At 34.1% G+C, this 15,251-nt stretch overlaps 1 non-coding gene across 1 annotated transcript; it reads right to left on the minus strand.

The window, feature by feature from the left end:
- Positions 1 to 14,635: 14,635 nt before the first annotated feature.
- Positions 14,636 to 14,742, minus strand: LOC118616801. Its single transcript, XR_004956712.1, has one exon. It is a non-coding gene; the product is annotated as a U6 spliceosomal RNA (small nuclear RNA).
- Between the last annotated feature and the right edge of the window lie 509 nt (positions 14,743 to 15,251).

A 15,251-nucleotide genomic window follows, 5' to 3' on the forward strand; every position in this document is an offset into this window, starting at 1 on the left:
TACACTCTAGTTTAGTTTTAACATTTCTAAGTAAAATTGCTAGCACAAAAGAAACCATTTTCTTTTTGAAGCATCTCCATTGTTATACCCCATTAGTTCTACAATTGTTGTGATATTCTCTAGCTAGACATGCCCACATAAATCCATAAATTGAAGATTTGTTTTTAATAAGCAATTTAGTCTGACTAGTTATATCCCATTAAAAATTTTTCACAGATAAGAACTCTTTCTGCTAGTAAGTATAATTAATGTGTTTGCTGTGAACTCTTGTTAAGATGTTTATAAGGGGATTTGAATGAGTATCCCCCTTCCCCGAACATAAAAGGGAGACAGTGGGTTGCAGGTCTGCTTATAACCCATTGTATCTCATCTCCAAATTCCTGTGAGTTATAATGTACTTCAGGTTAAAGATGTTTCCATGAACCTTTCATGCAATTACTGATCTATCCAAGCTACATTGATGTTTCTAAACCCTACAATATTAAATTGCTCATTTTCACTCTGTTTTTTAAGGTGATTAGAGCAGCCTGAATTGTGCATTTTAACTGCACAATACTCCTCTGTTGTTGATTTGGTGCAGATCAAGCACTGCCACTTGCAATCCTTTTGTCTCTGGTGTCAGACAAATCTCTCTCCAGGGCCTAAAAAAGTGAAACCACCAGGGAAAAGCAATATTTTCCAAAGAGAAAAAAAATCACCACTTATTGGATGAGAATATTTACAGAATGATGTGTTCACTCACATTGCTTGAAAGTGTCCTTTAGAAAATTTTTGTGGACTCTCATTAGCTAAGGACATATGTAAGCTCTGAGACACGAGAAAACATAGACGTGACTACCTTGACAACCATACAGCTTTATATTAAGGCAAATATTTTAAAAACAAGAGCATTAAAAAGGCTGTTATGTACTGAACAGAGAGATGTTAAAATGGGGCAATGGTGTATACATGCATATATAGAGTAAATAGATATTAATATGAATATTTATTAACATTTCCTCTAACTTTATAGATAGACCCAAAATAAGCACTTGTCTTTTTGAAAAATTAAAAATCTGTTGTAAGAATGCATTTAGACACCATTTTCACAGGCGTTTAGAAACCAACATAATTAAAGTAAAACAGCTAATGAAAACAATTGGTAAAAAAAAAAGGCTAAAGGGAGAATATGTATAGATAACTGAATAAACTAGTGCCTGGTTTGAAATAAAAGAAACATGTGATTTTATTAATAATGTACATATTGCAAGTTGAAGTGCATTAATGAGTGCAAATAATGTGGGGAAAAAAGCATTCACCATATAAGACTGTGTGTCCTAGGCCAGGCACATGCAATGAGCCAGAAGAAACTGCATCGCCCAATTCAAGCCCTCCACAGATTACAACCTACCTGGGAGAGGGGTGTCCAGGACATATATGTATATATGTATGGTGTTTGTACTGCTGAGATGAGGAAAGCAGAATTCACTAAAGAAGGAGTTTAACACCTGATCTGGACATTGAAGAATGAATAAGGAAGAGGAAATCAAAGAACAAAATTAAGATTCATCACTTTGCAGTTATCCCTGCCCTCACTCGGAGTCCTTTAGAATATTTAAAACTTTTCATTGAAAGAAATTCAGGAGGTTATTAACACTCTAACATGATTAATTTATCCAACTGAAATAAAAGTTACAGGCCCCACTGTGATATAAATAGAGGGAGTAAAGATACATAAGATTGTTGGAAAGCAATCTTAAAATCATTATAAATGTGCCAACTATAATGAAAATAAAAAATTAAAGCAGATACCATGCAATCCATGTATTAATAAATGTCCTCAGATCTCAATTCTCTATTTTTACGTAATGACATCAGGGAATGCCTGTAGAGAAAGAGACTTTAAGAAAGTGGAAGTGTGAACACAATATATGCAATAGCATAGATAAGCTGTTATACAAGTACTACCAATAATTTTCATAGTGACTCCAACTTGCAGTTGCATAGCCATTGTACTGGAGATGAGGGGTCTGTGACCATGGCATGCGTCAGGAGGAGGGTTCTGTAGAATTGAGCAGAATTTGCAGACTAAGGAGAGTCATTTTTGTAAAAAGCATGTTGGGCGAATATTATTGAATTGGCATATAAATGGTAATGGAAAAGAAAAGGTTTTATTTGTTTGGAAACATGCTAAACTTATTTAATAAGGAAACCATAAACTTGAAATTTTTCTAAGCAAAATGACAGATTGTCACAGAAATGACCCAAGCATGTACCTTGACTTGTGTGCTTACTACATGCCATGTGCTAAGCCCACTTTTAATTGTTAAAACAATCTCTTCAGTTAAGGATGATTTGAATTTTTGTTGAGGAGGAAACTAGGGCTCGGAGATGTTTAACGTTGGAGTGGCCTGCTTTCATCATCTGTAAAATTAGGTATTGCTGTGAAAGGCTCTGAACTGCTAGCGTACTGCACTACATAAACAACATAAAGTAAAACTATCAGGTATGAACTGTGAAAGGATGGAACTTACTCCCTTAAAACAGTGGATTAAAACCTAAGGAAGTTAGCCTGGCCAGTGTGGCTCAGTGGTTGGGCATCGACCCATGCACCAAGAGGTCACTGGTTCAATTCCTGGTAAGGGGACATGCTCAGGTTGTGGGCCCAATCTCCAGTGGGGGGCATGCAGGAGGCAGCCAATTGATGTTCTCTTTCATTGATGTTTCTATATCTCTCTCCCTCTCTCTCTAAAAATCAATAAAGAAAAAAAAATTTTAAGGAAGTTACTAACCATCAGGGAAACAACTAGCAAAACATGAATATTCACAGCCAAACAACCAAGTAACTTGTCAATTGCTCCATAAGATGCTCAACTACTCTCCCCCCACTCCAAATTGGGGCTAAGGTAAAAAAAAAAACTAAACACACACACACACTCACACAAGTTTAGTTTCTGAGCAGAGTCCTGAAAGAAATAGATGCAATAATGGCCTTACACAAATGGGATCGAGGTGTCATAGGAAAGGGTGCTGTTTGTACCGCTGAGATGAGGAAAGCAGAATTCACTAAAGAAGGAGTTCAGTACCTGATCTGGACATTGAAGAATGAATAAGAAGAAGAAAATCACAGAACAAAATTAAGATTCATCACTTTGCAGCTATCACTGCCCTCCCTCAGAGTCCTTTAGAATATTTAAAACTTTTTACTGAAAGAAATTAAAGAGGTTATTAACACTAACATGATTCAGTTATCTGACTGAAATGGAAGCTTCAGGCCCCACCATGATATAAACAGAGAGGGAAAAGATACATAAGTAAGATTGTTGGAAAGCTCAGAAAAACTGAACTTTTCTTTCATTTGGATCTTGAACAAATAATAACAGGATAAGATTCAAAATCAGTGATTAAAATTTAGTCTTTACTTTTATTTTTATTTCCTCTATTTGCATGTCAATATATTTTGCAAAGGATAATAAAACATTTCAGATATTTTTTTCTCTTGATAGTATCTGAATTCATAAAGCCAGAACTGCAAGTGTTTGATATGTTGATATATCTTATAATGGCAAAATTCCATTGGGAAAGAAAATTTTGGGTTGTTTGTGTTTGTTTTGTTGTTGTTGTTGTTGGCCTATCTATTTAAAAACAATTACATCACACAAAAAAATAGTATCTTAAAGATTTCTTTTTAGGTGGACAACATGTATACTTTTTAATCCATATATTCTACTCTGAAATAATAAAATGCACTTGCCTACATATCAGTTGTATACAGATAGTTAACATTTCTGTTGCCACCTGTGAGTAGGATCATCAGTTCAGTTACATTAACTCTATGAAGAATGATTGAAAACCACAGTGACAAAATAATATCAAAATTATGTGATAACTAGGACCAGAGGGGGGAAAATGTATAAATTTCACTGTCTCAAGCGAATGCAATTCTGTTTATTATCTTACATCCCAACTGTCAGCACCTGTGATGAGGAACAGTACAGATTATTGCTGACATTTGGAAAATAAATGGATTTGAATGACTTGAACAAGTTATGCAACATGGTGTCTTGATATTGCCGAGCAGGAATTGTTTATTTGTTGGAAAAATATTCAAAATATTGTAAAGATTTTTGTTACCTCATGCTTCTGAGTTTAGATTTATTCTGGAGAATTAATCTAAGTTTGGGTGAACTTGGCATAAAAATACTCAGTGCAATACATTAACATACTTAATGTGTCTTAAATATGGGGAAAAGCATCCACTGGTGTGCATGAACTCTCCCACTAGATAAAACTGACTTATAACTGGCATTTCTCAATGGGTACTTGGTATTCTGTATCTTAGTTCATTATTTAAAAATAAAAATATAATTTGCACTGGAGACAATATTAAGAAGCACTTTTGAGAGAGAGATGCTAGTTGAGATTGAAAATACATTTTTGCTGCATGCTTAGTAACCTAAAAATAACTATTTACTGTGCTAATAATATGTTCATATGTTTGTTTCTTTGGTATTTGGGAATTATCTTTGTATGAGATATTTCTGTTGTCTCAGGAGCATCAGTTTTATAAGGAGATTAGGCCTTCTAAATATTAGATAAACTCTATATAACCTGATTCTTAATTTTAGATTCTTTAAGTATTTGTTTTAAGGGTGTTCTAATAAATATTTCATTCAATATAAGTAAATTGCATAGATGAGTAAGTTAAGGTGTCCAGCAAAGACAGACTTGTCAATAGGTGATTAAGTGGACACTAGTAAACTCCAAATCCTGTTCTTTTTCTCTAGAAGAAATAATACGATTTATTTTTTAACTTTTCGTAATGAAAATCGATATCTTGAACTTTGTCATCAGTGGAGTTGTCAGTAAGATGTATGGTTATTAAAATAAATGAGAATTTGACAAGATAGAAAATGCAGATTCACAAAGCCATTATTTGTTTTTATGAAATTTCTTCCCAAACCTTCTCCCTAACCCCATAATCTAACACTGTAGACCATTGATTTGCATATTAAAGACATTTGATAAATAATAATTTCAAAAATAATACAAATTATTAACTGTACTAATTTAAAAATGTTCTTATATAGGAAAAAAAAAAAAAAGCTCCATTTATGTTGCCTAAAATCAATACTGATTAATAGGCAAGGGGTGTGACTCTGGAAAATAGAAGGAAACTATTTTAGCCAAAGGACCACTCAAGTCACACTGCATAAAAGGTAGCATTGCTTACTCATGCATTGGATCCCCCCCAACATTCTGAAGGAATATTAACTTGCAAATATTCATAAATGCATAGGATAGGTACATAACATTTATTGGATGCCTGTTTGCCAAAACCAGTGAACTTGTTTTGAGAGCTTCCTATATGTCAGAAACTGAGAGAAAAAAAATATCTTCAAGTTCTCTTACAATCCCAAGGAACTGAATGCTGTCAACAACCAGTTGAATATCCATGAGAACTCTGAGTTAGATGAAAATTCAGCCTGGCCAACATTCTAATTGCTGCTTTTTAGTAACCTAAGCAGAGTACTTAGTGAAGTTGTGCCCTACTTGTGAGGTAAAAAAAAATAATAAATTGTGAGATAATAAACATCTGTTGTTTTAAGCTGCTAAAATTGCAGTAATCTGTTACACAGCAATACAAAGTGAATATAGTTTGATTCAAATTTGGGGCTGTTGTGACTTAAGCTATAATTAAAACATTGTTTGTTTGTTTTTTAAGTGGACATAGGAGACATTACTAGTGGGTAAATACCCAGGAATGGAATTCCTGGATCAAAGGGGTTGATAATATTTTCCTTTACAGTTATGGTCAAATATTTTTCCAAAGTAGTTATACCAGTTGACACTTTCACAAACAATGCAAGGAAAATTCAGATATTTTCTCAAATTTGCCAATATTTGGTATTGGTAGTCCTTTTCATTTTAGCCATTCTGGTGAATATACACTGGTATATTATTATGGTCACAATTTTGATTCATAATAATATTATGGAATTATAATTGTAACCTAATGTATATACATAAAAACAACTGGTTTAATATTCATAAATTAGAAAGCACAATCTTTTCATGCCGCAAAATTGTTTTCAAAATTTTTCTTCTTAAAGATCATACCCTATTGAAAATTATGGAAAATGTAAAAACTCATGTCCATATGAAAATTTAAAAAAATAAAAAAGTGATGAGTAATAACCTAAAAAATACTGAAGTAATAAAGTTTATAAACAGCTCACAACAGCATCACAAAACTTTTGTAATACACTAAAGAGTCTTTAAGATACTGCTTTAATCATGCACATTGAAATTAAGATGTCATTATGCATAAGTGATTAGAACAAAACCTTATTAAAGCATTATGCAAACTAGCATAATACTAAATGCTATAGTTGTAACTTGAACAATATGTATTATTGCTTATCTTACTCTACTGTTATAAGCTTTGGTGATATGAAGATAAAGACAAATTAAAAATCCTCCTGTAATAAGCAAGTTTTCTGTTTCTGAAAATGTAGTTTAGCAACTGACCACACCCCATCTAAAAAAAAGAGAAATAATAACAAGTAAAAATAAATGGAACAGTATTTCTATGTAAAATATACAGAAAGCAAAGCATAAATGTCCACTAAGTATTTTAGTAGATGACGAAGCTCAGTAGTAATCATGGAGGGATTAAACGATACTGTGTTATTTTTTATCCATTGGGTTAACATTTATTTTATTTATTTTTAGTTCTTTTTCTGGATAATTTATACTAAAAGGTACTTTCATATATGTTCAGAGCCTATTAACTCAAAAACTTCTCTGTTATGCTTTTAGGCTGGGGAAAGAGGTGTATGTGCAAAGAAACATGTATAAGCAAGCCATGCATCTCTTCATTATTTTTTTTTTAAATTCACAATTTTGAGAAAATACATTATCAACAAAAAGAACACTTTACTTCATCATGAGACAAGGAGAGCTAGACATTGTACATATCTTCATGCTCTGTAACATATTACTCTACTCTCACAACTGATGAGCCTCAGCCATCTGCTTGGGGTAATCACCAAACTCTTAAATAAGTTTGTGCAATTTCTCTGCCAGGCCTAATTCTATCAGATTATGTCACAAGGGTTTGCAAAGTAAGATACCCAGAGAGATGTATACCAATCTTTATCAATAGTAAAAGCGAAAAAAAAAAAAACAATTAGCCATAACAATAGCCTATTGACCATAATGGTTGTACCTTGCATTTATATGTGCCTAGTATGTGCTCAGCATGACTGTGTGTGTGTGTGTGTGTGTTTGTGTGTGTGTGTGTGTGTGTGTGATCATCTAATTCTTTCGAGAACCATCTAAAGTAGGTATCATGTTTATCCCTATCAACACATTGGTGAGGAAACTGAAGTTGCTTTATTTGCTCAAGGTCACAAAGCTGAGAACTAATGGTGTCAGGCTGATTGAATTTGGCAGCCATGCTCTCAACCACTCCTTCTTCATATCTCTTTATTAGATTTCCTATTAATTCATTGACATGTTGTGCTATCCAAAACAGTGTTGCAGACGAATAGTTTGAGCTTACATTAGCCCCGTACCGCCCTCTCTATTTTTAAAACCACCTCCAATCAAAAGGCAGAGATTCTCAAACGTGAGTAATATGTGAACTCCTTTTCAAGTTAAAAATAAATAAAAGGACAAAGAGGTTCCTCAAGACCAATGGGTACTTGATTGAATAATTTGTACTTAATGTTTCAAAATTACATAAATAGAAAAACAAGTTAGAAGCACCTTATGCTTATAGGACATACAAAGTTTTCAAAACAAGACTGCTTAAATACAGATTGAGAAAGACTGCGTAATCCCATCCCTATATACACTTTTTGCCATCTGACTTTTTAGTTTCTCTCAAAGAAGAGAGAAAGCCGGCTTTCTGGCTCGTTCTGAGAGTGGAATATGACCAAAGTACAGTGTGACAATTCTGCACATAGGTCTTGGTGACTCACATATGTTCACTTGGTTGCTCTTTATCTCTGCCTTTTGAAAAGAACCTGTTCTAATCTACTGGATGAATACAGAAAAACATGGACCTGAACAAATTTGTTGCAGCCAAAAGACAAGTTGACTTACCTATGTTTCAGCTCTTAGCAACCTGTAGCCAACTTTCAAATGGGAGTAAGCCTTGCTCAAATCAGAAATGACTCTCAGCTAAAACACACAGGTCTGTAAAATCATGATCTCAGTGCATGTATATTGTTCCATTCCTCCTGATTTGGGGATGGTTAATTTTTCAGCATTATAATGCCAATGTATAGCAGACACAGAAGTTGATATCTAGACCTGGAGTGCTGCAATATAAATACAACCTAAATCAATGGCTTCAGGGACAAGGCAATGATAAATTGGGTGAAAGAACTGAGAAGGATAAAAACTGGCAAACTATGTTATGTACTGGTGAAATAATTGGTAATTTACACTGACAAAAACTTGGAAAATAGGCATTGTACCTAACAAATATAATTTGTAATCATGTGATATTAGAACTAAATCATCAATGTCATGTTTAAGAGAAAGATTTAAACTTAGATCTGGCTTTGTATTTATATGTTTATGGATTTTTGACTCCAATAACATTCATGCAAAGAACAATAGTTTAAATAAATATCTAAAAATACATTAATAATTTAACAATAAGTTTGGTAGGATAATCAGACTCAGACTTTACACAATGTACTAGTGTAGAATGCTAAAAATTAGCAATTATAGTAAGGTTTCATTGGATAACCCTATCATTCTCTTGGGTTTCATTTGACAAATATTTACCTTTTGAGTGTTGTTCATACCTGCATTGCATTCAATGACTACTTATTCTAATTTTTTCTGGACTCTAAAAAATAATTAATAGTTTTTCACTGCAAATCTATTATTGATCAGTTGATCAGATTTATTATTGATCAACAATAAATTATTGCTGGGCTCTAAAATATAACTAATAGTTTTTTACTGCAGATTTATTATTGATTTAGTATTGATTGCTCTGAGTAGGAAATTACAAAGATGGGATCATTTTAGAGTGGTAATATTGAAATCACTCTGTATCTGACAGGATGGAGTAGGGTATGCTATCTGGTGAATCATGAATCATAGTACTCTTAACTACTTAATCCACAAAACCTTTTATACTATAACCTTGTTATCATTTGATTGTCAACTTGCAGGAAAACAATTCTTTACCAAAACAAATTCAAATGTTTGCATCAATTGGCAATAATAATTATCTTTCTACCATATCCTATGCCTTATAAATTCTCAGTCACTCCCACAGAAGCTGAGTGCACATCCATGACTCTTGGCTTTGAGCTTGGATATCTAACAAGCTTTGGATAAAAGGATGTTAGCAGAGGTGATACAAGCAGAGTCTTAAAGGAGGTTTTTGATATTGGGCTTGTCCTGTTAGGCTTCTGCACTGCATTCATCAGTAGATGCCCTTTCACCCTGGGGCCCAGAATGAACACAAGTGGAACAAAGCTACTCTAGCTGACCCATAGACATGTAAGAAATACATGTTTAATTTTTGAATGCCACTGAATTATTATGTCATTATTCTTTATTACACAGCAATAGCTTTTAATATAGTAGTAAACCAGGCAATCCATAATGGATTTAAGTTAATTATTGTAGCTTATCATCAAGATTGAAAAATTATTAGAGTGTAGAAGCCCCTCCTTCAGCCCTAGAGATTCTTGATGGTGGTTGAAGAGTATCAGTTTATAAACATCAGAGCAAACATTCCTGAATTAAGTTCATTTGGGTGTATTTTCAGATTTTACACCTTGAAAAACTTGTGAAACTAAAGCTAGGAAAAGAGTCCTGTACTAACTGGTAATGGAAGAATGGATGGATGAATAGATGAATGAATGATACTAATGAATTGTGGGTCTATTTTTTTCTCTTAGCCAGAGATAGTGTGAAGATGAAAAATTTATTGCAAGGTATTCAGAGAGCATGAAACCAATGCACTCATGAGAAATACATTTGATCTCTATATTTGTACATGTTTTCTTTGAGTACCCTCAAAAGATCTCACAATTTATTTCTCATGACCTGTGGCTTAGTTTATCAAATAAAGTCAGGCTTTTATTATTTCTTTTTAAATGCATCCATGTATACTAAGGGGTTTATAGAGTGGCCTCTAACACCTTTTGTGGGGGTTGGTTTTATGACATATTGTATTTGTTCTAATCTTTTTAACTTCTATCTATCCCTTTTTCAGCCAGAGCTCAGGAGCTAGATGATACTTTTAGAAATTATCAGTGTTTAAGAAATGTGAAATGAGTTAAATTCTGTTGCATTGAATCAAATGGAATTGAATTAAATTGAAAATATTTTGGAAAAGTCACTACACCAATATGGTTAGAGTAGAAGACAGACATTGGATAAGAATATAAAAGAAAACTGGAATGATAGAAAGTTGAATGCTTTATTGAGTATTTTGATATTTTATTAGAGGCAAAAAAACTCACCAAATATTTTTATAGTCTGGAATACATAAGTTTAAAAACAAACAAACAAATAAAATAGATCTTGTTTAACAGGAAAGCGGCATGGTCATTAATCAAACTGGAGACAATATTCACAATTATTAGGACAGGTGAGGAATTGGCAGGGACACTATTTAGTAAAAACTCACTAAATAGGAAATTATGTTGGGTTTTTTAGATTAGCATTTTTCAAGATGTCTTTAGAAAGAAGTGGCTTATTTAACCCAGATAATGTAAGGAGAGTAAAAACAGAACTGTGTAAAAATGTTTGGAAACAATTCAAAGAAACCAGTAGGTAACAGTGCAGCCCCGAGCAGCCAGTCATAATGGGAGGAGTGGTGATTACCACGTTTAGGCATGAAAGTTCAGGGGGTTGTAGGGGCTGAAACATAAATAGGGTTTTATGTGAGGAATAAACTATAGTGTCCAAGGGACACAGTCAACCCTTAGCCACCAAACTGTCTTCCCACCCATGATCTCCAGAAGCTACTTCTCATTTGCTAAGTCTAGCCAGAAGCTACAGTGAAATGGGCCCGCTGACACGGTGATTACTGGGCATCTCCTGGGATTAGAGGAAAGTAAAAAAGAGCAGGGAGTGGGTCTGAAGAGGCAAATGGAAAGTATCTTGAACACTTTCTTTACATACAGATACCATGAAAAATCATGAGATATTGAGAAACTTACCAATATTGCTCTTTCCTCTCATCCAGATGGTAATAACCCAATTCTGTGTTTCCTTTGAATGGGTTTTGTCTCTAAAAACAAACAAACAAAAATCCCCCAAAATTTCTGGACTAGGAATCTCTTCTCTCATGCCATTCTACCCAACCTCACTTTGTGGGACCATGAGTACTGACTCAGATCTTGATCATAACTGAGATCAGCAGACCAGAATAGAAAACCCCCTGTACCCTTCCTCACGATGCCTCTGGGGTGAAAATCATATTTTCTTAAGTTATTAATTTGCTCTACTATATTAAAGATTATATCAAAGATTTATAAATGCCTCAGAAAAGAATTTGGCATTAAAAAATAACTTGGGCCCAGCTGGTGTGGCTCAGTGGTTGAGTGTCAACCCATGCAACAGGATACCAGTTCAATTCCCGGTCAGGGCACATGCCCAGGTTGTGGGCCAAATCCTCAGTGGGGGGCATGCAGGAGGCAGCCAATTGATGTTCTCTCTCATTGAAGTTTCTATCTCTGTCCCCCTCTCACTTCCTCTCTCTCTAAAAATAAAATAAAAAAAGAGAATAACTTGGTGAAGACAAGAGGGAGGGATGTTAACCTTAAGTCTATGGTGTTATTACTTGTGACTAGTTTTAGACTAAGCCTATTCTTGCATATTACAGCATTTTCTAAAAGAATGAACATCCAGAAAACAAGTATGGTATTTTATCTGAGAGTGTTTCATTCCACTCTTAAGAAAAGTGACAACCTGAGGTAATTATCAGTCTTATAAGGATGGAGAGAAATTCCATTCTGCTCAAAGTTTATTAGCAGTGAAACTGAACCCACAGGTTCCTTCTTTCCATGTACATTATACATTCCTGTAGAGGTGTGACTAGCTCTAACAGTCAAATTCCACTAATTAGACATATCATTTTTGTTAAGCCCCTATACTCTGAAGGTATCAAAGGGACTATAGAAGGTATAATATTGACAGTAAAAAATTTGGAGCTAGATGGATCAGAGTATGAATTCTATCAGGTTATATAATTTCTCTTAGCCCCAGCTCTTCATGTGTAAAAACAAAGAACATGATAGTTGTAACTTCATAATGGATTAAACAATGTATGTAGAATGTCTAATGATGTAGCTATCCTACAGATTTCACTCAGTAAACATTAGCCATCGGTGGCTACAAAATACTCCTTCTATCTTTGTAAATTTCCTTGTGCAAAACATAAACATCTCTACCTGACATGTATAACTAAATTTTCATTTCTTTCTTATTACACACAAAATATAGAAAGTATTATGAATAACCACACATATTTTTTTTGCTAGTTTTCACCTATGAATTGGTAATTAGTATATACAAAATGCATAATTTAGGAAAATTTTTTTGTTTTTTAAAGCAGCTTACTAAGGTATATTTTACATAACATAATATTTATCTACTCTAAGTGTACATAGTCTGATAATTCTTACAAGTTTTACAATCATGCCACATTGATAAACTATGTTACAATATATCCATTTTTTTCCAGAAAGCACACTATGCCATTTCACAATCAATCCCCTACCCATTCCCGGACCCTCAAAAAAAAAATAAAAGGCATGATTTCTATAGTTTTTAGTTTTCTAAAAATTTATATAAATAAAGTATACAAATTTTAGTCTTTAGTTTCTGATTTCTCTAATTTAACATGATTTTTTTTTTTTTATCCTCACCCGAGGACATTTTTCCATTTTTTGTTCAAATAGAGCGAGAGGGAGAGAGAGGAAGAGAGAGAGAGAGAAACATCGATGTGAAGGGACACATCGAGTGGCTGCCACCCGCACGACCAACCAGGGCCGGGGACAAACTGCAACCGAGGTACGTGCCCTTAGCGGGAACCGAACCCGGGTCTCTCTGTACCGCAGGCCGACGCTCTAACCGCTGAGCCAAACCGGCCAGGGCTAATTTAACATGATTTTTAAAATATTTATCTATGCTGTTGGGTGTATCAGAAGTGTGTTTCTTTTTACCTCTTTATGTAGTATTTAATTATATGGAAATAGTACATTTTCTTGTCCTTTTCAGAGGAATTTGAGTTTTTCTAATTTTTGGTGAGTAATAATAATGCTGCTATGATCATTCACAAACAAGTGTTCGTATAGATATACATATGAAATAACATTTATCTTTTTTTATTTACCTAATTGATTTATTTTTATTACAGATATTTCTCCTTTTTCCCTCACAGATACCCCTCTCCCCCACCCTCCCCGCCCTGTCCCCAGCTTTGTTGTCCATGTCCATTGTTCATGCACACATGCATATAAGTTCTGTGGTTTATCTCTCCTCCACCCCCCCTCTTCTGGGGATTGTCAGTCTGTACCCCACTTTCACGTCTCTGGGACTTCAATTCCTCAAACTGCTATGTTCATTATAGTCACAAATAAATGAGATCATATGATACTTCTCTTTCTCTGTTTGGCTTGTTTCACTTAGGATAATACTTTCCAGGTCCCTCCATGTCGTCTCAAAGGATAAGAGATCTTTCTTTCTGACAGCTGCATAGTACTCCATTATGTATATGTACCACAGCTTTTTGATCCATTCATCTACTGATGGACATTTGGGCTGTTACCAGATCTTAGCTATTGTAAATAGTGCTGCTACAAACATGGGGGTACATCTATTCTTTCTGATTGGTGTTTCAGTCTTAGAGTATATTCCTAGAAGTGTGATCACTGGGTCAAATGGAAGTTTAATTTTTAATTTTTGAGGTAGCACCATATTGTTTCGCATAGTGGCTGCACCAGTCTGCATTCCCACCAGCACTGTACTAGAGTCCCCTTTTCTCCACACCCTCGCCAACACTTGTTGTTTGATGATTTGTTGATGGCGGTCATTCTGACAGGTATGAAGTGATATCTCATTGTTGTTTTAATTTGCATCTCTCTGATGATTAGCAATGTTGAGCATTTCTTCATATGTCTCTTAGCCATTTGTATGTCCTGTTTGGAGAGGTATCTATTTAGTTCCTCTGCCCATTTTTTAATTGGGCTCTTTGTCTTTCTTTTGTTGAGTTGTATGTGCACTCAATATATTTTGGAAATTAACCCCTTATCTGATGTATTATTGGCAATTTTGCTCTCCCATAGAGTGGGTTGCCTTTCCATTTCGGTGGTTGTTTCCTTTGCTGTGCAGAAGCTTTTGAGTTTTATGTAGTCCCATGTCATTTTCTTCTTTGTTTCTGTTGCCTTAGGTGATGTATCAGTAAAAATTCTGCTGCGAATGATGTCTGAAATTGTGTTGCCTACATTTTCTTCTAGGATTTTTATGGATTCATGAGTCACATTTAAGTTTTTTATTCATTTTGAGTTTATTCTTGTGTATGGTGTAAGTTGGTCTAGTTTCATTTTTCTGCATGTAGCTGTCCAATTTTCCCAACACCATTTATTAAAGAGGCTGTCTTTACTGTAAAAATATGGAATGCTTTATGAATTTGTGTGTCATCCTTGTGCAGGGGCCATGCTAATCTTCTCTGTATCATTCCAATTTTAGTATATGTGCTGCTGAGGCAAGCACAGAGATAACATTTAGTTTTATTGTGGAAACATTACCATAAAAATTTTAAACACGTATAAAATAATAGTACACCATAACTCCATGAATCCATCACACATCTTTAATCATTTTACTTCAGGACCAGCTTTTTTATCTGTACTCTCAGCTACTTCTTATCCTTATTTCTGGATTAGTTTTAGATAGCTTCAATAAGGGTGTTTTTTTTGTTGTTGTTTTTTTTTAAATTCATAACCATTTAAGATCTTTAAAATATAATTTATTCTTAAATATAATAGTGAATTATTAAAACTAAAAATTAGTCATCCAATATCCAGCAAGTTGTTCTATTTATATAGACCCTTTATCAAGTATCCTTTGAAAACAATTTATAAAGCCATTCCTACATGATTTGGGGGATTCAGAAAAAAATAATGCAGATGCTTTAATCTATTTACTGTATTTTAGTTGATAATAAATTCAATTGTCCATGAAAGTTTCTACTAGAATCTGGTCAGTTTATACTCTAAATT

Source organism: Molossus molossus, unplaced genomic scaffold (genome assembly GCF_014108415.1).
Source record: "Molossus molossus isolate mMolMol1 unplaced genomic scaffold, mMolMol1.p scaffold_m16_p_45, whole genome shotgun sequence".
NCBI lineage: Eukaryota > Metazoa > Chordata > Mammalia > Chiroptera > Molossidae > Molossus > Molossus molossus.